Raw genomic sequence first — 25,752 nt, 5'->3', positions numbered from 1 at the left:
GTTCGCCTCACACGCGAAAGGTCCCCAGTTCGAAACTGGGTGGAAACTGTGGATGGTCTTTGCTAACATTTTTTGAGTGGTTTTCTGTTGAGCAGGTCAGAACACTTGCAGGGCGATTTGCGGTGTAAATTCTTTAGAAAAGGACTAAAACAAAACAAATGACCATTGAAGTTTCCTGTAGAGTAATAAAAAATGTTTAGTCTGCCAACAAAAATAGCAGCTTTTTGCCATTTTAAGGACAGTGGGCAGTCTATCGTTTCAGTCGCTTTTGAACAAGCGTACGCTAAAAGAGGTCGGACTGTCTTCCAAGTTAAGTTTCCGTAGTGTAGTGGTTATCACGTTATGTTGTATATGTTGTTATACATATACAACAGGTCAGAACACTTGCAGGGCGAATTGCGGTGTAAATTCTTTAGAAAAGGACTAAAACAAAACAAATGACCATTGAAGTTTCCTGTAGAGTAATAAAAAATGTTTAGTCTGCCAACAAAAATAGCAGCTTTTTGCCATTTTAAGGACAGTGGGCAGTCTATCGTTTCAGTCGCTTTTGAACAAGCGTACGCTAAAAGAGGTCGGACTGTCTTCCAAGGTAGGTTTCCGTAGTGTAGTGGTTATCACGTTCGCTTTACACGCGAAAGGTCCTCAGTTCGAAACTGGGCGGAAACTGTGGATGGTCTTTGCTAACATTTTTTGAGTGGTTTTCTGTTGAGCAGGTCAGAACACTTGCAGGGCGATTTGCAGTGTAAATTCTTTAGAAAAGGACTAAAACAAAACAAATGACCATTGAAGTTTCCTGTAGAGTAATAAAAAATGTTTAGTCTGCCAACAAAAATAGCAGCTTTTTGCCATTTTAAGGACAGTGGGCAGTCTATCGTTTCAGTCGCTTTTGAACAAGCGTACGCTAAAAGAGGTCGGACTGTCTTCCAAGTTAAGTTTCCGTAGTGTAGTGGTTATCACGTTCGCTTTACACGTGAAAGGTCCTCAGTTCGAAACTGGGCGGAAACAAGTGAAGGGGTTTTTAATATACGTACTGAAATTCGCAACAAAGTTTTTGGACTATTGAAATTAGGTGAGGGCAATTGTACCAAAGAGCTGTAGGCAGACTGCCATTCCGAATGAGCTCTTATCTGTTGTTTGTGTAATTTAAACAGCTTGTCACAATGCTTGCAGGAAAGATTATGGGATGGAGCCATTTTCGAAAAAGCACATGTCTTACATAAGGATGTTTCTGTAGTGTAGTGGTCATCACGTTCGCCTAACACGCGAAAGGTCCTCGGTTCGAAACCGAGCAGAAACAGCAATTGGCTTTTGGCAGAAAATTTAAACTGTTTGCCACAACAGGAGGGCTCAGCTCACTTTTCCTTTATACACTTTTTAACAAGCCTGCACCAGAAGATTTCTGCCTGCACCTACAGGGCATGTTTCCGTAGTGTAGTGGTTATCACGTTCGCCTCACACGCGAAAGGTCCCCAGTTCGAAACTGGGCGGAAACTGTGGATGGTCTTTGCTAACATTTTTTGAGTGGTTTTCTGTTGAGCAGGTCAGAACACTTGCAGGGCGATTTGCGGTGTAAATTCTTTAGAAAAGGACTAAAACAAAACAAATGACCATTGAAGTTTCCTGTAGAGTAATAAAAAATGTTTAGTCTGCCAACAAAAATAGCAGCTTTTTGCCATTTTAAGGACAGTGGGCAGTCTATCGTTTCAGTCGCTTTTGAACAAGCGTACGCTAAAAGAGGTCGGACTGTCTTCCAAGGTAGGTTTCCGTAGTGTAGTGGTTATCACGTTCGCTTTACACGCGAAAGGTCCTCAGTTCGAAACTGGGCGGAAACAAGTAAAGGGGTTTTTAATATACGTGCTGAAATTCGCAACAAAGTTTTTGGACTATTGAAATTAGGTGAGGGCAATTGTACCAAAGAGCTGTAGGCAGACTGCCATTCCGAATGAGCTCTTATCTGTTGTTTGTGGAATTTAAACAGCTTGTCACAATGCTTGCAGGAAAGATTATGGGATGGAGCCATTTTCGAAAAAGCACATGTCTTACATAAGGAGGTTTCTGTAGTGTACTGGTCATCACGTTCGCCTAACACGCGAAAGGTCCTCGGTTCGAAACCGAGCAGAAACAGCAATTGGCTTCTGGCAGAAAATTTAAACTGTTTGCCACAACAGGAGGGCTCAGCTCACTTTTCCTTTATACACTTTTTAACAAGCCTGCACCAGAAGATTTCTGCCTGCACCTACAGGGCATGTTTCCGTAGTGTAGTGGTTATCACGTTCGCCTCACACGCGAAAGGTCCCCAGTTTGAAACTGGGCGGAAACTGTGGATGGTCTTTGCTAACATTTTTTGAGTGGTTTTCTGTTGAGCAGGTCAGAACACTTGCAGGGCGATTTGCGGTGTAAATTCTTTAGAAAAGGACTAAAACAAAACAAATGACCATTGAAGTTTCCTGTAGAGTAATAAAAAATGTTTAGTCTGCCAACAAAAATAGCAGCTTTTTGCCATTTTAAGGACAGTGGGCAGTCTATCGTTTCAGTCGCTTTTGAACAAGCGTACGCTAAAAGAGGTCGGACTGTCTTCCAAGGTAGGTTTCCGTAGTGTAGTGGTTATCACGTTCGCTTTACACGCGAAAGGTCCTCAGTTCGAAACTGGGCGGAAACAAGTAAAGGGGTTTTTAATATACGTGCTGAAATTCGCAACAAAGTTTTTGGACTATTGAAATTAGGTGAGGGCAATTGTACCAAAGAGCTGTAGGCAGACTGCCATTCCGAATGAGCTCTTATCTGTTGTTTGTGGAATTTAAACAGCTTGTCACAATGCTTGCAGGAAAGATTATGGGATGGAGCCATTTTCGAAAAAGCACATGTCTTACATAAGGATGTTTCTGTAGTGTAGTGGTCATCACGTTCGCCTAACACGCGAAAGGTCCTCGGTTGAAACCGAGCAGAAACAGCAATTGGCTTTTGGCAGAAAATTTAAACTGTTTGCCACAACAGGAGGGCTCAGCTCACATTTTTTTTACTTTATACACTTTTTAACAAGCCTGCACCAGAAGATTTCTGCCTGCACCTACAGGGCATGTTTCCGTAGTGTAGTGGTTATCACGTTCGCCTCACACGCGAAAGGTCCCCAGTTTGAAACTGGGCGGAAACTGTGGATGGTCTTTGCTAACATTTTTTGAGTGGTTTTCTGTTGAGCAGGTCAGAACACTTGCAGGGCGATTTGCGGTGTAAATTCTTTAGAAAAGGACTAAAACAAAACAAATGACCATTGAAGTTTCCTGTAGAGTAATAAAAAATGTTTAGTCTGCCAACAAAAATAGCAGCTTTTTGCCATTTTAAGGACAGTGGGCAGTCTATCGTTTCAGTCGCTTTTGAACAAGCGTACGCTAAAAGAGGTCGGACTGTCTTCCAAGGTAGGTTTCCGTAGTGTAGTGGTTATCACGTTCGCTTTACACGCGAAAGGTCCTCAGTTCGAAACTGGGCGGAAACAAGTAAAGGGGTTTTTAATATACGTGCTGAAATTCGCAACAAAGTTTTTGGACTATTGAAATTAGGTGAGGGCAATTGTACCAAAGAGCTGTAGGCAGACTGCCATTCCGAATGAGCTCTTATCTGTTGTTTGTGGAATTTAAACAGCTTGTCACAATGCTTGCAGGAAAGATTATGGGATGGAGCCATTTTCGAAAAAGCACACGTCTTACATAAGGAGGTTTCTGTAGTGTAGTGGTGATCACATTCGCCTAACACGCGAAAGGTCCTCGGTTCGAAACCGAGCAGAAACAGCAATTGGCTTTTGGCAGAAAATTTAAACTGTTTGCCACAACAGGAGGGCTCAGCTCACTTTTGCTTTATACACTTTTTAACAAGCCTGCACCAGAAGATTTCTGCCTGCACCTACAGGGCATGTTTCCGTAGTGTAGTGGTTATCACGTTCGCCTCACACGCGAAAGGTCCCCAGTTCGAAACTGGGCGGAAACTGTGGATGGTCTTTGCTAACATTTTTTGAGTGGTTTTCTGTTGAGCAGGTCAGAACACTTGCAGGGCGATTTGCGGTGTAAATTCTTTAGAAAAGGACTAAAACAAAACAAATGACCATTGAAGTTTCCTGTAGAGTAATAAAAAATGTTTAGTCTGCCAACAAAAATAGCAGCTTTTTGCCATTTTAAGGACAGTGGGCAGTCTATCGTTTCAGTCGCTTTTGAACAAGCGTACGCTAAAAGAGGTCGGACTGTTTTCCAAGTTAAGTTTCCGTAGTGTAGTGGTTATCACGTTCGCTTTACACGTGAAAGGTCCTCAGTTCGAAACTGGGCGGAAACAAGTGAAGGGGTTTTAAATATACGTACTGAAATTCGCAACAAAGTTTTTGGACTATTGAAATTAGGTGAGGGCAATTGTACCAAAGAGCTGTAGGCAGACTGCCATTCCGAATGAGCTCTTATCTGTTGTTTGTGGAATTTAAACAGCTTGTCACAATGCTTGCAGGAAAGATTATGGGATGGAGCCATTTTCGAAAAAGCACATGTCTTACATAAGGATGTTTCTGTAGTGTAGTGGTCATCACATTCGCCTAACACGCGAAAGGTCCTCGGTTCGAAACCGAGCAGAAACAGCAATTGGCTTTTGGCAGAAAATTTAAACTGTTTGCCACAACAGGAGGGCTCAGCTCACTTTTCCTTTATACACTTTTTAACAAGCCTGCACCAGAAGATTTCTGCCTGCACCTACAGGGCATGTTTCCGTAGTGTAGTGGTTATCACGTTCGCCTCACACGCGAAAGGTCCCCAGTTCGAAACTGGGCGGAAACTGTGGATGGTCTTTGCTAACGTTTTTTGAGTGGTTTTCTGTTGAGCAGGTCAGAACACTTGCAGGGCGATTTGCGGTGTAAATTCTTTAGAAAAGGACTAAAACAAAACAAATGACCATTGAAGTTTCCTGTAGAGTAATAAAAAATGTTTAGTCTGCCAACAAAAATAGCAGCTTTTTGCCATTTTAAGGACAGTGGGCAGTCTATCGTTTCAGTCGCTTTTGAACAAGCGTACGCTAAAAGAGGTCGGACTGTCTTCCAAGGTAGGTTTCCGTAGTGTAGTGGTTATCACGTTCGCTTTACACGCGAAAGGTCCTCAGTTCGAAACTGGGCGGAAACAAGTAAAGGGGTTTTTAATATACGTGCTGAAATTCGCAACAAAGTTTTTGGACTATTGAAATTAGGTGAGGGCAATTGTACCAAAGAGCTGTAGGCAGACTGCCATTCCGAATGAGCTCTTATCTGTTGTTTGTGGAATTTAAACAGCTTGTCACAATGCTTGCAGGAAAGATTATGGGATGGAGCCATTTTCGAAAAAGCACATGTCTTACATAAGGAGGTTTCTGTAGTGTAGTGGTCATCACGTTCGCCTAACACGCGAAAGGTCCTCGGTTCGAAACCGAGCAGAAACAGCAATTGGCTTCTGGCAGAAAATTTAAACGGTTTGCCACAACAGGAGGGCTCAGCTCACTTTTCCTTTATACACTTTTTAACAAGCCTGCACCAGAAGATTTCTGCCTGCACCTACAGGGCATGTTTCCGTAGTGTAGTGGTTATCACGTTCGCCTCACACGCGAAAGGTCCCCAGTTCGAAACTGGGCGGAAACTGTGGATGGTCTTTGCTAACATTTTTTGAGTGGTTTTCTGTTGAGCAGGTCAGAACACTTGCAGGGCGATTTGCAGTGTAAATTCTTTAGAAAAGGACTAAAACAAAACAAATGACCATTGAAGTTTCCTGTAGAGTAATAAAAAATGTTTAGTCTGCCAACAAAAATAGCAGCTTTTTGCCATTTTAAGGACAGTGGGCAGTCTATCGTTTCAGTCGCTTTTGAACAAGCGTACGCTAAAAGAGGTCGGACTGTCTTCCAAGTTAAGTTTCCGTAGTGTAGTGGTTATCACGTTCGCTTTACACGTGAAAGGTCCTCAGTTCGAAACTGGGCGGAAACAAGTGAAGGGGTTTTTAATATACGTACTGAAATTCGCAACAAAGTTTTTGGACTATTGAAACTAGGTGAGGGCAATTGTACCAAAGAGCTGTAGGCAGACTGCCATTCCGAATGAGCTCTTATCTGTTGTTTGTGTAATTTAAACAGCTTGTCACAATGCTTGCAGGAAAGATTATGGGATGGAGCCATTTTCGAAAAAGCACATGTCTTACATAAGGATGTTTCTGTAGTGTAGTGGTCATCACGTTCGCCTAACACGCGAAAGGTCCTCGGTTCGAAACCGAGCAGAAACAGCAATTGGCTTTTGGCAGAAAATTTAAACTGTTTGCCACAACAGGAGGGCTCAGCTCACTTTTCCTTTATACACTTTTTAACAAGCCTGCACCAGAAGATTTCTGCCTGCACCTACAGGGCATGTTTCCGTAGTGTAGTGGTTATCACGTTCGCCTCACACGCGAAAGGTCCCCAGTTCGAAACTGGGCGGAAACTGTGGATGGTCTTTGCTAACATTTTTTGAGTGGTTTTCTGTTGAGCAGGTCAGAACACTTGCAGGGCGATTTGCAGTGTAAATTCTTTAGAAAAGGACTAAAACAAAACAAATGACCATTGAAGTTTCCTGTAGAGTAATAAAAAATGTTTAGTCTGCCAACAAAAATAGCAGCTTTTTGCCATTTTAAGGACAGTGGGCAGTCTATCGTTTCAGTCGCTTTTGAACAAGCGTACGCTAAAAGAGGTCGGACTGTCTTCCAAGTTAAGTTTCCGTAGTGTAGAGGTTATCACGTTCGCTTTACACGCGAAAGGTCCTCAGTTCGAAACTGGGCGGAAACAAGTGAAGGGGTTTTTAATATACGTACTGAAATTCGCAACAAAGTTTTTGGACTATTGAAATTAGGTGAGGGCAATTGTACCAAAGAGCTGTAGGCAGACTGCCATTCCGAATGAGCTCTTATCTGTTGTTTGTGGAATTTAAACAGCTTATCACAATGCTTGCAGGAAAGATTATGGGATGGAGCCATTTTCGAAAAAGCACATGTCTTACATAAGGATGTTTCTGTAGTGTAGTGGTCATCACGTTCGCCTAGGTCCTCGGTTCGAAACCGAGCAGAAACAGCAATTGGCTTCTGGCAGAACATTTAAACGGTTTGCCACAACAGGAGGGCTCAGCTCACTTTTGCTTTATACACTTTTTAACAAGCCTGCACCAGAAGATGTCTGCCTGCACCTACAGGGCATGTTTCCGTAGTGTAGTGGTTATCACGTTCGCCTAACTTGCGAAAGGTCCCCAGTTCGAAACTGGGCGGAAACTGTGGATGGTCTTTGCTAACATTTTTTGAGTGGTTTTCTGTTGAGCAGGTCAGAACACTTGCAGGGCGATTTGCGGTGTAAATTCTTTAGAAAAGGACTAAAACAAAACAAATGACCATTGAAGTTTCCTGTAGAGTAATAAAAAATGTTTAGTCTGCCAACAAAAATAGCAGCTTTTTGCCATTTTAAGGACAGTGGGCAGTCTATCGTTTCAGTCGCTTTTGAACAAGCGTACGCTAAAAGAGGTCGGACTGTCTTCCAAGTTAAGTTTCCGTAGTGTAGTGGTTATCACGTTTGCTTTACACGCGAAAGGTCCTCAGTTCGAAACTGGGCGGAAACAAGTAAAAGGGTTTTTAATATACGTGCTGAAATTCGCAACAAAGTTTTTGGGCTATTGAAATTAAGTGAGGGCAATTGTACCAAAGAGCTGTAGGCAGACTGCCATTCCGAATGAGCTCTTATCTGTTGTTTGTGGAATTTAAACAGCTTGTCACAATGCTTGCAGGAAAGATTATGGGATGGAGCCATTTTCGAAAAAGCACATGTCTTACATAAGGAGGTTTCTGTAGTGTAGTGGCCATCACGTTCGCCTAACACGCGAAAGGTCCTCGGTTCGAAACCGAGCAGAAACAGCAATTGGCTTCTGGCAGAAAATTTAAACGGTTTGCCACAACAGGAGGGCTCAGCTCACTTTTCCTTTATACACTTTTTAACAAGCCTGCACCAGAAGATTTCTGCCTGCACCTACAGGGCATGTTTCCGTAGTGTAGTGGTTATCACGTTCGCCTCACACGCGAAAGGTCCCCAGTTCGAAACTGGGCGGAAACTGTGGATGGTCTTTGCTAAAATTTTTTGAGTGGTTTTCTGTTGAGCAGGTCAGAACACTTGCAGGGCGATTTGCGGTGTAAATTCTTTAGAAAAGGACTAAAACAAAACAAATGACCATTGAAGTTTCCTGTAGAGTAATAAAAAATGTTTAGTCTGCCAACAAAAATAGCAGCTTTTTGCCATTTTAAGGACAGTGGGCAGTCTATCGTTTCAGTCGCTTTTGAACAAGCGTACGCTAAAAGAGGTCGGACTGTCTTCCAAGTTAAGTTTCCGTAGTGTAGTGGTTATCACGTTCGCTTTACACGCGAAAGGTCCTCAGTTCGAAACTGGGCGGAAACAAGTAAAAGGGTTTTTAATATACGTGCTGAAATTCGCAACAAAGTTTTTGGGCTATTGAAATTAAGTGAGGGCAATTGTACCAAAGAGCTGTAGGCAGACTGCCATTCCGAATGAGCTCTTATCTGTTGTTTGTGGAATTTAAACAGCTTGTCACAATGCTTGCAGGAAAGATTATGGGATGGAGCCATTTTCGAAAAAGCACATGTCTTACATAAGGAGGTTTCTGTAGTGTAGTGGCCATCACGTTCGCCTAACACGCGAAAGGTCCTCGGTTCGAAACCGAGCAGAAACAGCAATTGGCTTTTGGCAGAAAATTTAAACTGTTTGCCACAACAGGAGGGCTCAGCTCACTTTTCCTTTATACACTTTTTAACAAGCCTGCACCAGAAGATTTCTGCCTGCACCTACAGGGCATGTTTCCGTAGTGTAGTGGTTATCACGTTCGCCTCACACGCGAAAGGTCCCCAGTTCGAAACTGGGCGGAAACTGTGGATGGTCTTTGCTAAAATTTTTTGAGTGGTTTTCTGTTGAGCAGGTCAGAACACTTGCAGGGCGATTTGCGGTGTAAATTCTTTAAAAAAGGACTAAAACAAAACAAATGACCACTTAAGTTTCCTGTAGAGTAATAAAAAATGTTTAGTCTGCCAACAAAAATAGCAGCTTTTTGCCATTTTTTAGGACAGTGGGCAGTCTATCGTTTCAGTCGCTTTTGAACAAGCGTACGCTAAAAGAGGTCGGACTGTCTTCCAAGTTAAGTTTCCGTAGTGTAGTGGTTATCACGTTTGCTTTACACGCGAAAGGTCCTCAGTTCGAAACTGGGCGGAAACAAATAAAAGGGTTTTTAATATACGTGCTGAAATTCGCAACAAAGTTTTTGGACTATTGAAATTAGGTGAGGGCAATTGTACCAAAGAGCTGTAGGCAGACTGCCATTCCGAATGAGCTCTTATCTGTTGTTTGTGGAATTTAAACAGCTTGTCACAATGCTTGCAGGAAAAGATTATGGGATGGAGCCATTTTCGAAAAAGCACATGTCTTACATAAGGAGGTTTCTGTATTGTAGTGGTGATCACATTCCCCTAACACGCGAAAGGTCCTCGGTTCGAAACCGAGCAGAAACAGCAATTGGCTTTTGGCAGAAAATTTAAACTGTTTGCCACAACAGGAGGGCTCAGCTCACTTTTGCTTTATACACTTTTTAACAAGCCTGCACCAGAAGATTTCTGTCTGCACCTACAGGGCGTGTTTCCGTAGTGTAGTGGTTATCACGTTCGCCTCACACGCGAAAGGTCCCCAGTTCGAAACTGGGCGGAAACTGTGGATGGTCTTTGCTAAAATTTTTTGAGTGGTTTTCTGTTGAGCAGGTCAGAACACTTGCAGGGCGATTTGCGGTGTAAATTCTTTAGAAAAGGACTAAAACAAAACAAATGACCATTGAAGTTTCCTGTAGAGTAATAAAAAATGTTTAGTCTGCCAACAAAAATAGCAGCTTTTTGCCATTTTAAGGACAGTGGGCAGTCTATCGTTTCAGTCGCTTTTGAACAAGCGTACGCTAAAAGAGGTCGGACTGTCTTCCAAGTTAAGTTTCCGTAGTGTAGTGGTTATCACGTTCGCTTTACACGTGAAAGGTCCTCAGTTCGAAACTGGGCGGAAACAAGTAAAGGGGTTTTTAATATACGTACTGAAATTCGCAACAAAGTTTTTGGACTATTGAAATTAGGTGAGGGCAATTGTACCAAAGAGCTGTAGGCAGACTGCCATTCCGAATGAGCTCTTATCTGTTGTTTGTGGAATTTAAACAGCTTGTCACAATGCTTGCAGGAAAGATTATGGGATGGAGCCATTTTCGAAAAAGCACATGTCTTACATAAGGATGTTTCTGTAGTGTAGTGGTCATCACGTTCGCCTAACACGCGAAAGGTCCTCGGTTCGAAACCGAGCAGAAACAGCAATTGGCTTTTGGCAGAAAATTTAAACTGTTTGCCACAACAGGAGGGCTCAGCTCACTTTTCCTTTATACACTTTTTAACAAGCCTGCACCAGAAGATTTCTGCCTGCACCTACAGGGCATGTTTCCGTAGTGTAGTGGTTATCACGTTCGCCTCACACGCGAAAGGTCCCCAGTTCGAAACTGGGCGGAAACTGTGGATGGTCTTTGCTAACATTTTTTGAGTGGTTTTCTGTTGAGCAGGTCAGAACACTTGCAGGGCGATTTGCGGTGTAAATTCTTTAGAAAAGGACTAAAACAAAACAAATGACCATTGAAGTTTCCTGTAGAGTAATAAAAAATGTTTAGTCTGCCAACAAAAATAGCAGCTTTTTGCCATTTTAAGGACAGTGGGCAGTCTATCGTTTCAGTCGCTTTTGAACAAGCGTACGCTAAAAGAGGTCGGACTGTCTTCCAAGGTAGGTTTCCGTAGTGTAGTGGTTATCACGTTCGCTTTACACGCGAAAGGTCCTCAGTTCGAAACTGGGCGGAAACAAGTAAAGGGGTTTTTAATATACGTGCTGAAATTCGCAACAAAGTTTTTGGACTATTGAAATTAGGTGAGGGCAATTGTACCAAAGAGCTGTAGGCAGACTGCCATTCCGAATGAGCTCTTATCTGTTGTTTGTGGAATTTAAACAGCTTATCACAATGCTTGCAGGAAAGATTATGGGATGGAGCCATTTTCGAAAAAGCACATGTCTTACATAAGGATGTTTCTGTAGTGTAGTGGTCATCACGTTCGCCTAACACGCGAAAGGTCCTCGGTTCGAAACCGAGCAGAAACAGCAATTGGCTTCTGGCAGAACATTTAAACGGTTTGCCACAACAGGAGGGCTCAGCTCACTTTTGCTTTATACACTTTTTAACAAGCCTGCACCAGAAGATGTCTGCCTGCACCTACAGGGCATGTTTCCGTAGTGTAGTGGTTATCACGTTCGCCTAACTTGCGAAAGGTCCCCAGTTCGAAACTGGGCGGAAACTGTGGATGGTCTTTTGCTAACATTTTTTGAGTGGTTTTCTGTTGAGCAGGTCAGAACACTTGCAGGGCGATTTGCGGTGTAAATTCTTTAGAAAAGGACTAAAACAAAACAAATGACCATTGAAGTTTCCTGTAGAGTAATAAAAAATGTTTAGTCTGCCAACAAAAATAGCAGCTTTTTGCCATTTTAAGGACAGTGGGCAGTCTATCGTTTCAGTCGCTTTTGAACAAGCGTACGCTAAAAGAGGTCGGACTGTCTTCCAAGTTAAGTTTCCGTAGTGTAGTGGTTATCACGTTTGCTTTACACGCGAAAGGTCCTCAGTTCGAAACTGGGCGGAAACAAGTAAAAGGGTTTTTAATATACGTGCTGAAATTCGCAACAAAGTTTTTGGGCTATTGAAATTAAGTGAGGGCAATTGTACCAAAGAGCTGTAGGCAGACTGCCATTCCGAATGAGCTCTTATCTGTTGTTTGTGGAATTTAAACAGCTTGTCACAATACTTGCAGGAAAGATTATGGGATGGAGCCATTTTCGAAAAAGCACATGTCTTACATAAGGAGGTTTCTGTAGTGTAGTGGTCATCACGTTCGCCTAACACGCGAAAGGTCCTCGGTTCGAAACCGAGCAGAAACAGCAATTGGCTTCTGGCAGAAAATTTAAACGGTTTGCCACAACAGGAGGGCTCAGCTCACTTTTCCTTTATACACTTTTTAACAAGCCTGCACCAGAAGATTTCTGCCTGCACCTACAGGGCATGTTTCCGTAGTGTAGTGGTTATCACGTTCGCCTCACACGCGAAAGGTCCCCAGTTCGAAACTGGGCGGAAACTGTGGATGGTCTTTGCTAAAATTTTTTGAGTGGTTTTCTGTTGAGCAGGTCAGAACACTTGCAGGGCGATTTGCGGTGTAAATTCTTTAAAAAAGGACTAAAACAAAACAAATGACCACTGAAGTTTCCTGTAGAGTAATAAAAAATGTTTAGTCTGCCAACAAAAATAGCAGCTTTTTGCCATTTTTTAGGACAGTGGGCAGTCTATCGTTTCAGTCGCTTTTGAACAAGCGTACGCTAAAAGAGGTCGGACTGTCTTCCAAGTTAAGTTTCCGTAGTGTAGTGGTTATCACGTTCGCTTTACACGTGAAAGGTCCTCAGTTCGAAACTGGGCGGAAACAAGTAAAAGGGTTTTTAATATACGTGCTGAAATTCGCAACAAAGTTTTTGGACTATTGAAATTAGGTGAGGGCAATTGTACCAAAGAGCTGTAGGCAGACTGCCATTCCGAATGAGCTCTTATCTGTTGTTTGTGGAATTTAAACAGCTTGTCACAATGCTTGCAGGAAAAGATTATGGGATGGAGCCATTTTCGAAAAAGCACATGTCTTACATAAGGAGGTTTCTGTATTGTAGTGGTGATCACATTCCCCTAACACGCGAAAGGTCCTCGGTTCGAAACCGAGCAGAAACAGCAATTGGCTTTTGGCAGAAAATTTAAACTGTTTGCCACAACAGGAGGGCTCAGCTCACTTTTCCTTTATACACTTTTTAACAAGCCTGCACCAGAAGATTTCTGCCTGCACCTACAGGGCAAGTTTCCGTAGTGTAGTGGTTATCACGTTCGCCTCACACGCGAAAGGTCCCCAGTTCGAAACTGGGCGGAAACTGTGGATGGTCTTTGCTAAAATTTTTTGAGTGGTTTTCTGTTGAGCAGGTCAGAACACTTGCAGGGCGATTTGCGGTGTAAATTCTTTAGAAAAGGACTAAAACAAAACAAATGACCATTGAAGTTTCCTGTAGAGTAATAAAAAATGTTTAGTCTGCCAACAAAAATAGCAGCTTTTTGCCATTTTAAGGACAGTGGGCAGTCTATCGTTTCAGTCGCTTTTGAACAAGCGTACGCTAAAAGAGGTCGGACTGTCTTCCAAGGTAGGTTTCCGTAGTGTAGTGGTTATCACGTTCGCTTTACACGCGAAAGGTCCTCAGTTCGAAACTGGGCGGAAACAAGTAAAGGGGTTTTTAATATACGTGCTGAAATTCGCAAAGTTTTTGGACTATTGAAATTAGGTGAGGGCAATTGTACCAAAGAGCTGTAGGCAGACTGCCATTCCGAATGAGCTCTTATCTGTTGTTTGTGGAATTTAAACAGCTTGTCACAATGCTTGCAGGAAAGATTATGGGATGGAGCCATTTTCGAAAAAGCACATGTCTTACATAAGGAGGTTTCTGTAGTGTAGTGGTCATCACGTTCGCCTAACACGCGAAAGGTCCTCGGTTCGAAACCGAGCAGAAACAGCAATTGGCTTCTGGCAGAAAATTTAAACGGTTTGCCACAACAGGAGGGCTCAGCTCACTTTTCCTTTATACACTTTTTAACAAGCCTGCACCAGAAGATTTCTGCCTGCACCTACAGGGCATGTTTCCGTAGTGTAGTGGTTATCACGTTCGCCTCACACGCGAAAGGTCCCCAGTTCGAAACTGGGCGGAAACTGTGGATGGTCTTTGCTAACATTTTTTGAGTGGTTTTCTGTTGAGCAGGTCAGAACACTTGCAGAGCGATTTGCAGTGTAAATTCTTTAGAAAAGGACTAAAACAAAACAAATGACCATTGAAGTTTCCTGTAGAGTAATAAAAAATGTTTAGTCTGCCAACAAAAATAGCAGCTTTTTGCCATTTTAAGGACAGTGGGCAGTCTATCGTTTCAGTCGCTTTTGAACAAGCGTACGCTAAAAGAGGTCGGACTGTCTTCCAAGTTAAGTTTCCGTAGTGTAGTGGTTATCACGTTCGCTTTACACGCGAAAGGTCCTCAGTTCGAAACTGGGCGGAAACAAGTGAAGGGGTTTTTAATATACGTACTGAAATTCGCAACAAAGTTTTTGGACTATTGAAATTAGGTGAGGGCAATTGTACCAAAGAGCTGTAGGCAGACTGCCATTCCGAATGAGCTCTTATCTGTTGTTTGTGGAATTTAAACAGCTTATCACAATGCTTGCAGGAAAGATTATGGGATGGAGCCATTTTCGAAAAAGCACATGTCTTACATAAGGATGTTTCTGTAGTGTAGTGGTCATCACGTTCGCCTAACACGCGAAAGGTCCTCGGTTCGAAACCGAGCAGAAACAGCAATTGGCTTCTGGCAGAACATTTAAACGGTTTGCCACAACAGGAGGGCTCAGCTCACTTTTGCTTTATACACTTTTTAACAAGCCTGCACCAGAAGATGTCTGCCTGCACCTACAGGGCATGTTTCCGTAGTGTAGTGGTTATCACGTTCGCCTAACTTGCGAAAGGTCCCCAGTTCGAAACTGGGCGGAAACTGTGGATGGTCTTTGCTAACATTTTTTGAGTGGTTTTCTGTTGAGCAGGTCAGAACACTTGCAGGGCGATTTGCGGTGTAAATTCTTTAGAAAAGGACTAAAACAAAACAAATGACCATTGAAGTTTCCTGTAGAGTAATAAAAAATGTTTAGTCTGCCAACAAAAATAGCAGCTTTTTGCCATTTTAAGGACAGTGGGCAGTCTATCGTTTCAGTCGCTTTTGAACAAGCGTACGCTAAAAGAGGTCGGACTGTCTTCCAAGTTAAGTTTCCGTAGTGTAGTGGTTATCACGTTTGCTTTACACGCGAAAGGTCCTCAGTTCGAAACTGGGCGGAAACAAGTAAAAGGGTTTTTAATATACGTGCTGAAATTCGCAACAAAGTTTTTGGGCTATTGAAATTAAGTGAGGGCAATTGTACCAAAGAGCTGTAGGCAGACTGCCATTCCGAATGAGCTCTTATCTGTTGTTTGTGGAATTTAAACAGCTTGTCACAATGCTTGCAGGAAAGATTATGGGATGGAGCCATTTTCGAAAAAGCACATGTCTTACATAAGGAGGTTTCTGTAGTGTAGTGGCCATCACGTTCGCCTAACACGCGAAAGGTCCTCGGTTCGAAACCGAGCAGAAACAGCAATTGGCTTTTGGCAGAAAATTTAAACTGTTTGCCACAACAGGAGGGCTCAGCTCACTTTTCCTTTATACACTTTTTAACAAGCCTGCACCAGAAGATTTCTGCCTGCACCTACAGGGCATGTTTCCGTAGTGTAGTGGTTATCACGTTCGCCTCACACGCGAAAGGTCCCCAGTTCGAAACTGGGCGGAAACTGTGGATGGTCTTTGCTAAAATTTTTTGAGTGGTTTTCTGTTGAGCAGGTCAGAACACTTGCAGGGCGATTTGCGGTGTAAATTCTTTAAAAAAGGACTAAAACAAAACAAATGACCACTTAAGTTTCCTGTAGAGTAATAAAAAATGTTTAGTCTGCCAACAAAAATAGCAGCTTTTTGCCATTTTTTAGGACAGTGGGCAGTCTATCGTTTCAGTCGCTTTTGAACAAGCGTACGCTAAAAGAGGTCGGACTGTCTTCCAAGTTAAGTTTCCGTAGTGTAGTGGTTATCACGTTTGCTTTACACGCGAAAGGTCCTCAGTTCGAAACTGGGCGGAAACAAGTAAAAGGGTTTTTAATATACGTGCTGAAATTCGCAACAAAGTTTTTGGACTATTGAAATTAGGTGAGGGCAATTGTACCAAAGAGCTGTAGGCAGACTGCCATTCCGAATGAGCTCTTATCTGTTGTTTGTGGAATTTAAACAGCTTGTCACAATGCTTGCAGGAAAAGATTATGGGATGGAGCCATTTTCGAAAAAGCACATGTCTTACATAAGGAGGTTTCTGTATTGTAGTGGTGATCACATTCCCCTAACACGCGAAAGGTCCTCGGTTCGAAACCGAGCAGAAACAGCAATTGGCTTTTGGCAGAAAATTTAAACTGTTTGCCACAACAGGAGGGCTCAGCTCACTTTTGCTTTATACACTTTTTAACAAGCCTGCACCAGAAGATTTCTGTCTGCACCTACAGGGCATGTTTCCGTAGTGTAGTGGTTATCACGTTCGCCTCACACGCGAAAGGTCCCCAGTTCGAAACTGGGCGGAAACTGTGGATGGTCTTTGCTAAAATTTTTTGAGTGGTTTTCTGTTGAGCAGGTCAGAACACTTGCAGGGCGATTTGCGGTGTAAATTCTTTAGAAAGGGACTAAAACAAAACAAATGACCATTGAAGTTTCCTGTAGAGTAATAAAAAATGTTTAGTCTGCCAACAAAAATAGCAGCTTTTTGCCATTTTAAGGACAGTGGGCAGTCTATCGTTTCAGTCGCTTTTGAACAAGCGTACGCTAAAAGAGGTCGGACTGTCTTCCAAGTTAAGTTTCCGTAGTGTAGTGGTTATCACGTTCGCTTTACACGTGAAAGGTCCTCAGTTCGAAACTGGGCGGAAACAAGTGAAGGGGTTTTTAATATACGTACTGAAATTCGCAACAAAGTTTTTGGACTATTGAAATTAGGTGAGGGCAATTGTACCAAAGAGCTGTAGGCAGACTGCCATTCCGAATGAGCTCTTATCTGTTGTTTGTGGAATTTAAACAGCTTGTCACAATGCTTGCAGGAAAGATTATGGGATGGAGCCATTTTCGAAAAAGCACATGTCTTACATAAGGATGTTTCTGTAGTGTAGTGGTCATCACGTTCGCCTAACACGCGAAAGGTCCTCGGTTCGAAACCGAGCAGAAACAGCAATTGGCTTTTGGCAGAAAATTTAAACTGTTTGCCACAACAGGAGGGCTCAGCTCACTTTTCCTTTATACACTTTTTAACAAGCCTGCACCAGAAGATTTCTGCCTGCACCTACAGGGCATGTTTCCGTAGTGTAGTGGTTATCACGTTCGCCTCACACGCGAAAGGTCCCCAGTTCGAAACTGGGCGGAAACTGTGGATGGTCTTTGCTAACATTTTTTGAGTGGTTTTCTGTTGAGCAGGTCAGAACACTTGCAGGGCGATTTGCGGTGTAAATTCTTTAGAAAAGGACTAAAACAAAACAAATGACCATTGAAGTTTCCTGTAGAGTAATAAAAAATGTTTAGTCTGCCAACAAAAATAGCAGCTTTTTGCCATTTTAAGGACAGTGGGCAGTCTATCGTTTCAGTCGCTTTTGAACAAGCGTACGCTAAAAGAGGTCGGACTGTCTTCCAAGGTAGGTTTCCGTAGTGTAGTGGTTATCACGTTCGCTTTACACGCGAAAGGTCCTCAGTTCGAAACTGGGCGGAAACAAGTAAAGGGGTTTTTAATATACGTGCTGAAATTCGCAACAAAGTTTTTGGACTATTGAAATTAGGTGAGGGCAATTGTACCAAAGAGCTGTAGGCAGACTGCCATTCCGAATGAGCTCTTATCTGTTGTTTGTGGAATTTAAACAGCTTGTCACAATGCTTGCAGGAAAGATTATGGGATGGAGCCATTTTCGAAAAAGCACATGTCTTACATAAGGAGGTTTCTGTAGTGTAGTGGTGATCACGTTCGCCTAACACGCGAAAGGTCCTCGGTTCGAAACCGAGCAGAAACAGCAATTGGCTTCTGGCAGAAAATTTAAACGGTTTGCCACAACAGGAGGGCTCAGCTCACTTTTCCTTTATACACTTTTTAACAAGCCTGCACCAGAAGATTTCTGCCTGCACCTACAGGGCATGTTTCCGTAGTGTAGAGGTTATCACGTTCGCCTCACACGCGAAAGGTCCCCAGTTCGAAACTGGGCGGAAACTGTGGATGGTCTTTGCTAACATTTTTTGAGTGGTTTTCTGTTGAGCAGGTCAGAACACTTGCAGGGCGATTTGCGGTGTAAATTCTTTAGAAAAGGACTAAAACAAAACAAATGACCATTGAAGTTTCCTGTAGAGTAATAAAAAATGTTTAGTCTGCCAACAAAAATAGCAGCTTTTTGCCATTTTAAGGACAGTGGGCAGTCTATCGTTTCAGTCGCTTTTGAACAAGCGTACGCTAAAAGAGGTCGGACTGTCTTCCAAGTTAAGTTTCCGTAGTGTAGAGGTTATCACGTTCGCTTTACACGCGAAAGGTCCTCAGTTCGAAACTGGGCGGAAACAAGTAAAGGGGTTTTTAATATACGTGCTGAAATTCGCAACAAAGTTTTTGGACTATTGAAATTAGGTGAGGGCAATTGTACCAAAGAGCTGTAGGCAGACTGCCATTCCGAATGAGCTCTTATCTGTTGTTTGTGGAATTTAAACAGCTTGTCACAATGCTTGCAGGAAAGATTATGGGATGGAGCCATTTTCGAAAAAGCACATGTCTTACAATATTCATTACAGTGAGGTGGTCTTTCTGCTTGACCTTAGGCCTGTCGCACCTCCAACGGCGCCTGTGGTGGACTGTGCATGGCAGGGGCGTCCTCTTCCCTGAGCCGGGCCTAGACCTGACTGCATACCGCAAGGTTTTGCTGCAGGGTCTTCAGCTGGGGACCACCGCTCATTGACGTTTCGCCCCTTAGCCCAGAACATCTCCTGGTGGCGGGGCAGTGAACAAGGACGTCTCCCTGTCACCCCCTGCAGCAAAACCTAATTAGATGTTACTCCCCAAGCCTTATCTCGTCGTTTCAGCCAGAGCCAGTGGCTTGCTTTCTCAGCTTCTTCAGAGAGCTCTTTGGTGGATCTACTCAGTGTGGCTCCCCGTAGTCCCAGGTCCTTGAGCAGATGTGACGTTGATCTGCCCACAAAGCCTCTGGCTCCCACCTCGACCGGGTACAGCCTCGCACCCCATCCACTTTCTCTGCACTCCGCGACCAGATCTGCGTACTTCGCCTTCTTTCTCTCGTAGGCTGCTTCCAGTCCCTCCTCCCATGGCACTGTCAGCTCGATCAGTATCACAGACTTCACAGCTGCAGCCCACAGCACCACATCTGGTCTTAAGGTGGTGCTGCATATCTCCTGTGGGAACTGGAGCTGCCTTTCCAGGTCTACTTCCATCTTCCACTCTGCCCCTGGTGTTAACAGCCTGGAAGGTGGTCTCTTACTGGTATGCGTTGCGGGTTCCCCCTGCCTGAGGAAGCGGATCCTGCATCGACTCTCTGATGGACTCTTGTTGTTTGCCTCCTGCCGACTTTTCTCCAGCACTTCGGCCAGCTTTCTGAGCACTTGGTCATGCCGCCATCTAAATCGACCCTGTGTCAGTGCTGTTTTGCAGCCTGACAGAACATGCTGGAGTGAGGCATTGATGGTCCCGCAGAGGTCACAAGATTGCTCTATTCCAAGCCATTGGTGGAGGTTTTTAGGGCTTGGGAGTGTGTCATATGTTGCCCTAATGAGGAAACTGAGCCGAGCCTGTGGCAGTTTCCAGAACTCTGCCCAGCTGATTGCTCGGCTTGCGACACCCTCCCAGGTTGTCCACCGCCCCTGCTGCCCCTGTGCCACAGACCTCACTCTGAGCTCCTCCTGCTCAATTCTAGTGACCTCTGCAACAACAAGCTCCTTCCTCTCCTTCCTGCTTGCCTTGGACCATAGGATAGGTGGCTCGCTCCATCCGAGGCCTGCCCGCCCTGTCTGAACCATGCCCACGACTTCTCGATGTTGCAGTCTTCCCATGACCTTCTGTACCTCCTCCTTAGCCCTCCATTTCCTTCCAGTTTCAACTCTGACATTTGCATCAGCCACTGCCCTGTCGGAGGATTCCATTAATTCCATCACCAGCCTTGCCTTCTCCTGCCTGTAGCCCAGGGTGATGGATTTCAGGGGTAACTGGAGTGAGTTCCATCCATACAGACCAGCAGCTGAGAAGCACCGTGGTAGACCGAGCCATTTGCGGATGAAGGTGTTGGCTTTTGCTTCCATCTGGCTTACGGCGGATGAGGTGACTTCGCACAGCTTCAGGGGCCACATCACCCTTGGGTACAGGGTGAAGTGATAACACCACACCTTGTACTTTCCAGGTAGCTGGCTTGCATCGATCTTAGACAGGCCTTCTGACAGCTGCCGAAGGATGATTTTCCCCATATCCTTGTCTGAGAGACCAGATGTATAAAGTCTTCCCAGGCTTCGGATGGGCTGATCCACGATGCGGGGGATGTCTTCACCGCTGATGGTGAAGGTGACCCTGTCATTTCTCTCCCCCTTACGCAATGAGAGGCTCCTTGACTTCTGCGGCTTGAACTTCATCCTGGCCCAAGTGATTAACTCATCCAGCCTCTTAAGCAGCCTGAATGTGCATGGGGCGGTTCGTAGCAGGCAGGTGATGTCGTCCATATAGCTCCTTAGAGGCGGGAGCCTCTGGCCTGCAGGCAGCCGGACCCCACCCACCACCTGCCTTGCCCCGATCAGGATGACCTCAAACGCTGCCACGAAGAGGATTGGGGAAATGGAGCATCCCATTGCGATCCCTACTTCCAGTTGTTGCCAGCCAGATGTTACTTTTTTCAGTGCAAAGCACATGTGCATGTCCTGGAAGTAGTTTGTTATCATGCTTCTTATGTTGTCTGGGATGTAAAAGAATTCCAATGCATAGGCTATTAGCAGGTGTGGCACTGACCCATAAGCATTGGCTAGGTCTAGCCATATGACGTGTAGATCTCTCTTCTCCCTCTTAGCGGTCTGGGTCTGTTCCCAAATCATGGAAGCATGCTCTACACAGCCAGGGAACCCTGGAATCCCAGCTTTCTGGCAGCTGGTATTGATATAGTTGTTCTCCGTGAGGTAGGTGGTCATTCTTCTCGCCAGCACGGAAAAGAAGATTTTCCCCTCCACATTCAGTAGAGCTATGCTCCTGAACTGCTCAATGGTCTTAGCGTTTTGTTGTTTGGGAATAGAGACTGCCACTGCCCTCTGCCACTCAGATGGTATGGTCTGCTTTATCCAGGTGATTCTCATTAGGGTCCATAGCAGCTTCAGCACTCCTGGGCAGTTCTTATACAGCTTGTACGAAATTCCGTTCGGGCCTGGTGCTGAAGCAGATCTTGCCCGCTGAATCACCTGCCTGACCTCGCTGAGCTTTAGTGGTGATGCGTCAAACAGGGCGGATGGTTCTGAGGGTCTAGGCACATATCCTGGCGAACCTAGGGGGTCGTTTCTTGCTGGGTCGCTGTACTGAGTGCGGATATACTCCTGCAGTTCTTCTTTGGAGATATCCAGGGTTCCACTTGTCTTCTCCTCGAGGAGCCCGCGTGCATGCCGGAATGGATTCCTGAAAAAACTTGATCTTTCCTTCTCCTTCCTTTTTCTCCGTCTTCTGATCCGTTCTGCCCTCCGGAGGTTAGCAAGGCGTCTTCTGATCTCATCCCAGAGAGCTTTCAGGCCCACCTTCTCAGACTCTTCTGCCTTCCTCCAACGCTTGCGGAGCTGCCTTCTGCTTGTCACCAAGTCATCAATCTCTTTCTCCCTCCTGCCCTTTGGTCTTGTTGAGGCTTCTCTGATGGTCACCTCGCCATACCTGTTACTACATTCTTCATACAGGATTTCCCCGAACAGATTTAGCTTGGCTACAACTGACCCGCACAGTGCTTTTTTCAGCAGCCCGCTCAGATGTTCGTCCAATTTTCTCCACTCCGCAAGCTCGTTGGCCTTTGGCCACTTTATCTTGTTCCTTCGGAGTGGGTTCTTCAGGTTCCTGGCCCTTTGACTCGACTCTGTTCTTGGGTTGCTTGGGGGTGCTCCTGGGTTCGCTTCTTGGGGTTCATCACCATCCCTTTCCTCCTGCCCTACCTCTGCAACATTGGGCCCGTTGGCGCTGTGGTTGTCAACCCGGCCTTGGATCCCATTTGTCTGACCTGCCCTCACCGGGGCAGTGCAAGGTTGCATAAGGCTACCACCAGCACACTTCTTCTTTCCCATGTGAATGTGAAGTCCCCTCAAAGTTGTTGTTTTTTCCCAGCCACACCCACACTTTCTTAGAATCTTCTCTTTTGCCGATGTCCTTGCGTTCGTTACCGTGTGGTCCGTCCTTGTTGGCCCTTCTTTCATCCCGCCTCTCGGAGGGCCATCGGGTTGTTTTCTCTGTTTCTTTTCCGTAGTAAACTTTGGGTGTCTTCCTCTTGGAAAACTAGAGGGTAGGGTTACTAGCCCGCCTCTCCCGATGCAGACTATCCTGCTGCCACCAGTCTCTCCTGGTTGTCCTCCAGTCTTCCCTGGACTCCAACTGCTCTATTCACAGTAGTCACTGTCTCCAGAAATGCAATATTCATTACAGTGAGGTGGTCTTTCTGCTTGACCTTAGGCCTGTCGCACCTCCAACGGCGCCTGTGGTGGACTGTGCATGGCAGGGGCGTCCTCTTCCCTGAGCCGGGCCTAGACCTGACTGCATACCGCAAGGTTTTGCTGCAGGGTCTTCAGCTGGGGACCACCGCTCATTGACGTTTCGCCCCTTAGCCCAGAACATCTCCTGGTGGCGGGGCAGTGAACAAGGACGTCTCCCTGTCACCCCCTGCAGCAAAACCTAATTAGATGTTACTCCCCAAGCCTTATCTCGTCGTTTCAGCCAGAGCCAGTGGCTTGCTTTCTCAGCTTCTTCAGAGAGCTCTTTGGTGGATCTACTCAGTGTGGCTCCCCGTAGTCCCAGGTCCTTGAGCAGATGTGACGTTGATCTGCCCACAAAGCCTCTGGCTCCCACCTCGACCGGGTACAGCCTCGCACCCCATCCACTTTCTCTGCACTCCGCGACCAGATCTGCGTACTTCGGCTTCTTTCTCTCGTAGGCTGCTTCCAGTCCCTCCTCCCATGGCACTGTCAGCTCGATCAGTATCACAGACTTCACAGCTGCAGCCCACAGCACCACATCTGGTCTTAAGGTGGTGCTGCATATCTCCTGTGGGAACTGGAGCTGCCTTTCCAGGTCTACTTCCATCTTCCACTCTGCCCCTGGTGTTAACAGCCTGGAAGGTGGTCTCTTACTGGTATGCGTTGCGGGTTCCCCCTGCCTGAGGAAGCGGATCCTGCATCGACTCTCTGATGGACTCTTGTTGTTTGCCTCCTGCCGACTTTCCTCCAGCACTTCGGCCAGCTTTCTGAGCACTTGGTCATGCCGCCATCTAAATCGACCCTGTGTCAGTGCTGTTTTGCAGCCTGACAGAACATGCTGGAGTGAGGCATTGATGGTCCCGCAGAGGTCACATAAGGAGGTTTCTGTAGTGTAGTGGTCATCATGTTCGCCTAACACGCGAAAGGTCCTCGGTTCGAAACCGAGCAGAAACAGCAATTGGCTTCTGGCAGAAAATTTAAACTGTTTGCCACAACAGGAGGGCTCAGCTCACTTTTCCTTTATACACTTTTTAACAAGCCTGCACCAGAAGATTTCTGCCTGCACCTACAGGGCATGTTTCCGTAGTGTAGTGGTTATCACGTTCGCCTCACACGCGAAAGGTCCCCAGTTCGAAACTGGGCGGAAACTGTGGATGTTCTTTGCTAACATTTTTTGAGTGGTTTTCTGTTGAGCAGGTCAGAACACTTGCAGGGCGATTTGCGGTGTAAATTCTTTAGAAAAGGACTAAAACAAAACAAATGACCATTGAAGTTTCCTGTAGAGTAATAAAAAATGTTTAGTCTGCCAACAAAAATAGCAGCTTTTTGCCATTTTAAGGACAGTGGGCAGTCTATCGTTTCAGTCGCTTTTGAACAAGCGTACGCTAAAAGAGGTCGGACTGTCTTCCAAGGTAGGTTTCCGTAGTGTAGTGGTTATCACGTTCGCTTTACACGCGAAAGGTCCTCAGTTCGAAACTGGGCGGAAACAAGTAAAGGGGTTTTTAATATACGTGCTGAAATTCGCAACAAAGTTTTTGGACTATTGAAATTAGGTGAGGGCAATTGTACCAAAGAGCTGTAGGCAGACTGCCATTCCGAATGAGCTCTTATCTGTTGTTTGTGGAATTTAAACAGCTTGTCACAATGCTTGCAGGAAAGATTATGGGATGGAGCCATTTTCGAAAAAGCACATGTCTTACATAAGGAGGTTTCTGTAGTGTAGTGGTGATCACGTTCGCCTAACACGCGAAAGGTCCTCGGTTCGAAACCGAGCAGAAACAGCAATTGGCTTCTGGCAGAAAATTTAAACGGTTTGCCACAACAGGAGGGCTCAGCTCACTTTTGCTTTATACACTTTTTAACAAGCCTGCACCAGAAGATTTCTGCCTGCACCTACAGGGCATGTTTCCGTAGTGTAGTGGTTATCACGTTCGCCTCACACGCGAAAGGTCCCCAGTTCGAAACTGGGCGGAAACTGTGGATGGTCTTTGCTAACATTTTTTGAGTGGTTTTCTGTTGAGCAGGTCAGAACACTTGCAGGGCGATTTGCGGTGTAAATTCTTTAGAAAAGGACTAAAACAAAACAAATGACCAATGAAGTTTCCTGTAGAGTAATAAAAAATGTTTAGTCTGCCAACAAAAATAGCAGCTTTTTGCCATTTTAAGGACAGTGGGCAGTCTATCGTTTCAGTCGCTTTTGAACAAGCGTACGCTAAAAGAGGTCGGACTGTCTTCCAAGTTAAGTTTCCGTAGTGTAGAGGTTATCACGTTCGCTTTACACGCGAAAGGTCCTCAGTTCGAAACTGGGCGGAAACAAATAAAGGGGTTTTCAATATACGTGCTGAAATTCGCAACAAAGTTTTTGGACTATTGAAATTAGGTGAGGGCAATTGTACCAAAGAGCTGTAGGCAGACTGCCATTCCGAATGAGCTCTTATCTGTTGTTTGTGGAATTTAAACAGCTTGTCACAATGCTTGCAGGAAAGATTATGGGATGGAGCCATTTTCGAAAAAGCACATGTCTTACATAAGGAGGTTTCTGTAGTGTAGTGGTCATCACGTTCGCCTAACACGCGAAAGGTCCTCGGTTCGAAACCGAGCAGAAACAGCAATTGGCTTCTGGCAGAAAATTTAAACTGTTTGCCACAACAGGAGGGCTCAGCTCACTTTTCCTTTATACACTTTTTAACAAGCCTGCACCAGAAGATTTCTGCCTGCACCTACAGGGCATGTTTCCGTAGTGTAGTGGTTATCACGTTCGCCTCACACGCGAAAGGTCCCCAGTTCGAAACTGGGCGGAAACTGTGGATGGTCTTTGCTAAAATTTTTTGAGTGGTTTTCTGTTGAGCAGGTCAGAACACTTGCAGGGCGATTTGCGGTGTAAATTCTTTAGAAAAGGACTAAAACAAAACAAATGACCATTGAAGTTTCCTGTAGAGTAATAAAAAATGTTTAGTCTGCCAACAAAAATAGCAGCTTTTTGCCATTTTTTAGGACAGTGGGCAGTCTATCGTTTCAGTCGCTTTTGAACAAGCGTACGCTAAAAGAGGTCGGACTGTCTTCCAAGTTAAGTTTCCGTAGTGTAGTGGTTATCACGTTCGCTTTACACGTGAAAGGTCCTCAGTTCGAAACTGGGCGGAAACAAGTAAAGAGGTTTTTAATATACGTACTGAAATTCGCAACAAAGTTTTTGGACTATTGAAATTAGGTGAGGGCAATTGTACCAAAGAGCTGTAGGCAGACTGCCA

At 44.9% G+C, this 25,752-nt stretch overlaps 42 non-coding genes across 42 annotated transcripts; all 42 read left to right on the top strand.

Moving 5' to 3' along the window:
* Positions 1-593: 593 nt before the first annotated feature.
* Positions 594-666, top strand: trnav-uac (transfer RNA valine (anticodon UAC)). Its single transcript has one exon. It is a non-coding gene; the product is annotated as a tRNA-Val (tRNA).
* Positions 667-932: 266 nt separating this feature from the next.
* On the top strand, positions 933-1,005 carry trnav-uac (transfer RNA valine (anticodon UAC)). Its single transcript has one exon. It is a non-coding gene; the product is annotated as a tRNA-Val (tRNA).
* A 415-nt stretch (positions 1,006-1,420) lies between these two features.
* Positions 1,421-1,493, top strand: trnav-cac (transfer RNA valine (anticodon CAC)). The gene has a single exon. It is a non-coding gene; the product is annotated as a tRNA-Val (tRNA).
* A 266-nt stretch (positions 1,494-1,759) lies between these two features.
* trnav-uac (transfer RNA valine (anticodon UAC)) lies at positions 1,760-1,832 on the top strand. The gene has a single exon. It is a non-coding gene; the product is annotated as a tRNA-Val (tRNA).
* Positions 1,833-2,586: 754 nt separating this feature from the next.
* trnav-uac (transfer RNA valine (anticodon UAC)) lies at positions 2,587-2,659 on the top strand. Its single transcript has one exon. It is a non-coding gene; the product is annotated as a tRNA-Val (tRNA).
* Positions 2,660-3,417: 758 nt separating this feature from the next.
* On the top strand, positions 3,418-3,490 carry trnav-uac (transfer RNA valine (anticodon UAC)). Its single transcript has one exon. It is a non-coding gene; the product is annotated as a tRNA-Val (tRNA).
* A 415-nt stretch (positions 3,491-3,905) lies between these two features.
* On the top strand, positions 3,906-3,978 carry trnav-cac (transfer RNA valine (anticodon CAC)). Its single transcript has one exon. It is a non-coding gene; the product is annotated as a tRNA-Val (tRNA).
* A 266-nt stretch (positions 3,979-4,244) lies between these two features.
* trnav-uac (transfer RNA valine (anticodon UAC)) lies at positions 4,245-4,317 on the top strand. Its single transcript has one exon. It is a non-coding gene; the product is annotated as a tRNA-Val (tRNA).
* Positions 4,318-4,732: 415 nt separating this feature from the next.
* trnav-cac (transfer RNA valine (anticodon CAC)) lies at positions 4,733-4,805 on the top strand. Its single transcript has one exon. It is a non-coding gene; the product is annotated as a tRNA-Val (tRNA).
* A 266-nt stretch (positions 4,806-5,071) lies between these two features.
* Positions 5,072-5,144, top strand: trnav-uac (transfer RNA valine (anticodon UAC)). The gene has a single exon. It is a non-coding gene; the product is annotated as a tRNA-Val (tRNA).
* A 415-nt stretch (positions 5,145-5,559) lies between these two features.
* Positions 5,560-5,632, top strand: trnav-cac (transfer RNA valine (anticodon CAC)). The gene has a single exon. It is a non-coding gene; the product is annotated as a tRNA-Val (tRNA).
* Positions 5,633-5,898: 266 nt separating this feature from the next.
* On the top strand, positions 5,899-5,971 carry trnav-uac (transfer RNA valine (anticodon UAC)). The gene has a single exon. It is a non-coding gene; the product is annotated as a tRNA-Val (tRNA).
* Positions 5,972-6,386: 415 nt separating this feature from the next.
* On the top strand, positions 6,387-6,459 carry trnav-cac (transfer RNA valine (anticodon CAC)). The gene has a single exon. It is a non-coding gene; the product is annotated as a tRNA-Val (tRNA).
* Positions 6,460-7,542: 1,083 nt separating this feature from the next.
* Positions 7,543-7,615, top strand: trnav-uac (transfer RNA valine (anticodon UAC)). Its single transcript has one exon. It is a non-coding gene; the product is annotated as a tRNA-Val (tRNA).
* Positions 7,616-8,030: 415 nt separating this feature from the next.
* Positions 8,031-8,103, top strand: trnav-cac (transfer RNA valine (anticodon CAC)). Its single transcript has one exon. It is a non-coding gene; the product is annotated as a tRNA-Val (tRNA).
* A 266-nt stretch (positions 8,104-8,369) lies between these two features.
* On the top strand, positions 8,370-8,442 carry trnav-uac (transfer RNA valine (anticodon UAC)). The gene has a single exon. It is a non-coding gene; the product is annotated as a tRNA-Val (tRNA).
* Positions 8,443-8,857: 415 nt separating this feature from the next.
* Positions 8,858-8,930, top strand: trnav-cac (transfer RNA valine (anticodon CAC)). Its single transcript has one exon. It is a non-coding gene; the product is annotated as a tRNA-Val (tRNA).
* Positions 8,931-9,197: 267 nt separating this feature from the next.
* On the top strand, positions 9,198-9,270 carry trnav-uac (transfer RNA valine (anticodon UAC)). The gene has a single exon. It is a non-coding gene; the product is annotated as a tRNA-Val (tRNA).
* A 416-nt stretch (positions 9,271-9,686) lies between these two features.
* On the top strand, positions 9,687-9,759 carry trnav-cac (transfer RNA valine (anticodon CAC)). The gene has a single exon. It is a non-coding gene; the product is annotated as a tRNA-Val (tRNA).
* A 266-nt stretch (positions 9,760-10,025) lies between these two features.
* Positions 10,026-10,098, top strand: trnav-uac (transfer RNA valine (anticodon UAC)). The gene has a single exon. It is a non-coding gene; the product is annotated as a tRNA-Val (tRNA).
* A 415-nt stretch (positions 10,099-10,513) lies between these two features.
* Positions 10,514-10,586, top strand: trnav-cac (transfer RNA valine (anticodon CAC)). The gene has a single exon. It is a non-coding gene; the product is annotated as a tRNA-Val (tRNA).
* A 266-nt stretch (positions 10,587-10,852) lies between these two features.
* On the top strand, positions 10,853-10,925 carry trnav-uac (transfer RNA valine (anticodon UAC)). The gene has a single exon. It is a non-coding gene; the product is annotated as a tRNA-Val (tRNA).
* Positions 10,926-11,680: 755 nt separating this feature from the next.
* trnav-uac (transfer RNA valine (anticodon UAC)) lies at positions 11,681-11,753 on the top strand. Its single transcript has one exon. It is a non-coding gene; the product is annotated as a tRNA-Val (tRNA).
* Positions 11,754-12,168: 415 nt separating this feature from the next.
* On the top strand, positions 12,169-12,241 carry trnav-cac (transfer RNA valine (anticodon CAC)). The gene has a single exon. It is a non-coding gene; the product is annotated as a tRNA-Val (tRNA).
* Positions 12,242-12,508: 267 nt separating this feature from the next.
* On the top strand, positions 12,509-12,581 carry trnav-uac (transfer RNA valine (anticodon UAC)). The gene has a single exon. It is a non-coding gene; the product is annotated as a tRNA-Val (tRNA).
* Positions 12,582-12,997: 416 nt separating this feature from the next.
* trnav-cac (transfer RNA valine (anticodon CAC)) lies at positions 12,998-13,070 on the top strand. Its single transcript has one exon. It is a non-coding gene; the product is annotated as a tRNA-Val (tRNA).
* Positions 13,071-13,336: 266 nt separating this feature from the next.
* On the top strand, positions 13,337-13,409 carry trnav-uac (transfer RNA valine (anticodon UAC)). Its single transcript has one exon. It is a non-coding gene; the product is annotated as a tRNA-Val (tRNA).
* A 412-nt stretch (positions 13,410-13,821) lies between these two features.
* Positions 13,822-13,894, top strand: trnav-cac (transfer RNA valine (anticodon CAC)). Its single transcript has one exon. It is a non-coding gene; the product is annotated as a tRNA-Val (tRNA).
* A 266-nt stretch (positions 13,895-14,160) lies between these two features.
* Positions 14,161-14,233, top strand: trnav-uac (transfer RNA valine (anticodon UAC)). The gene has a single exon. It is a non-coding gene; the product is annotated as a tRNA-Val (tRNA).
* Positions 14,234-14,987: 754 nt separating this feature from the next.
* On the top strand, positions 14,988-15,060 carry trnav-uac (transfer RNA valine (anticodon UAC)). Its single transcript has one exon. It is a non-coding gene; the product is annotated as a tRNA-Val (tRNA).
* Positions 15,061-15,475: 415 nt separating this feature from the next.
* trnav-cac (transfer RNA valine (anticodon CAC)) lies at positions 15,476-15,548 on the top strand. The gene has a single exon. It is a non-coding gene; the product is annotated as a tRNA-Val (tRNA).
* Positions 15,549-15,815: 267 nt separating this feature from the next.
* On the top strand, positions 15,816-15,888 carry trnav-uac (transfer RNA valine (anticodon UAC)). Its single transcript has one exon. It is a non-coding gene; the product is annotated as a tRNA-Val (tRNA).
* A 416-nt stretch (positions 15,889-16,304) lies between these two features.
* trnav-cac (transfer RNA valine (anticodon CAC)) lies at positions 16,305-16,377 on the top strand. Its single transcript has one exon. It is a non-coding gene; the product is annotated as a tRNA-Val (tRNA).
* A 266-nt stretch (positions 16,378-16,643) lies between these two features.
* On the top strand, positions 16,644-16,716 carry trnav-uac (transfer RNA valine (anticodon UAC)). Its single transcript has one exon. It is a non-coding gene; the product is annotated as a tRNA-Val (tRNA).
* A 415-nt stretch (positions 16,717-17,131) lies between these two features.
* Positions 17,132-17,204, top strand: trnav-cac (transfer RNA valine (anticodon CAC)). Its single transcript has one exon. It is a non-coding gene; the product is annotated as a tRNA-Val (tRNA).
* Positions 17,205-17,470: 266 nt separating this feature from the next.
* Positions 17,471-17,543, top strand: trnav-uac (transfer RNA valine (anticodon UAC)). The gene has a single exon. It is a non-coding gene; the product is annotated as a tRNA-Val (tRNA).
* A 6,038-nt stretch (positions 17,544-23,581) lies between these two features.
* Positions 23,582-23,654, top strand: trnav-cac (transfer RNA valine (anticodon CAC)). The gene has a single exon. It is a non-coding gene; the product is annotated as a tRNA-Val (tRNA).
* Positions 23,655-23,920: 266 nt separating this feature from the next.
* On the top strand, positions 23,921-23,993 carry trnav-uac (transfer RNA valine (anticodon UAC)). The gene has a single exon. It is a non-coding gene; the product is annotated as a tRNA-Val (tRNA).
* A 415-nt stretch (positions 23,994-24,408) lies between these two features.
* On the top strand, positions 24,409-24,481 carry trnav-cac (transfer RNA valine (anticodon CAC)). Its single transcript has one exon. It is a non-coding gene; the product is annotated as a tRNA-Val (tRNA).
* A 558-nt stretch (positions 24,482-25,039) lies between these two features.
* Positions 25,040-25,112, top strand: trnav-aac (transfer RNA valine (anticodon AAC)). The gene has a single exon. It is a non-coding gene; the product is annotated as a tRNA-Val (tRNA).
* Positions 25,113-25,235: 123 nt separating this feature from the next.
* trnav-cac (transfer RNA valine (anticodon CAC)) lies at positions 25,236-25,308 on the top strand. Its single transcript has one exon. It is a non-coding gene; the product is annotated as a tRNA-Val (tRNA).
* A 267-nt stretch (positions 25,309-25,575) lies between these two features.
* On the top strand, positions 25,576-25,648 carry trnav-uac (transfer RNA valine (anticodon UAC)). The gene has a single exon. It is a non-coding gene; the product is annotated as a tRNA-Val (tRNA).
* The last annotated feature ends 104 nt before the right edge of the window (positions 25,649-25,752 follow it).

This window comes from Pimephales promelas, chromosome 3 (genome assembly GCF_988280905.1).
Source record: "Pimephales promelas chromosome 3, fPimPro1.hap1.1, whole genome shotgun sequence".
NCBI classification, from domain to species: domain Eukaryota; kingdom Metazoa; phylum Chordata; class Actinopteri; order Cypriniformes; family Leuciscidae; genus Pimephales; species Pimephales promelas.
Note: the sequence above shows the minus strand (reverse complement) of the source record. Positions and strands in the feature narration are given on the sequence as shown.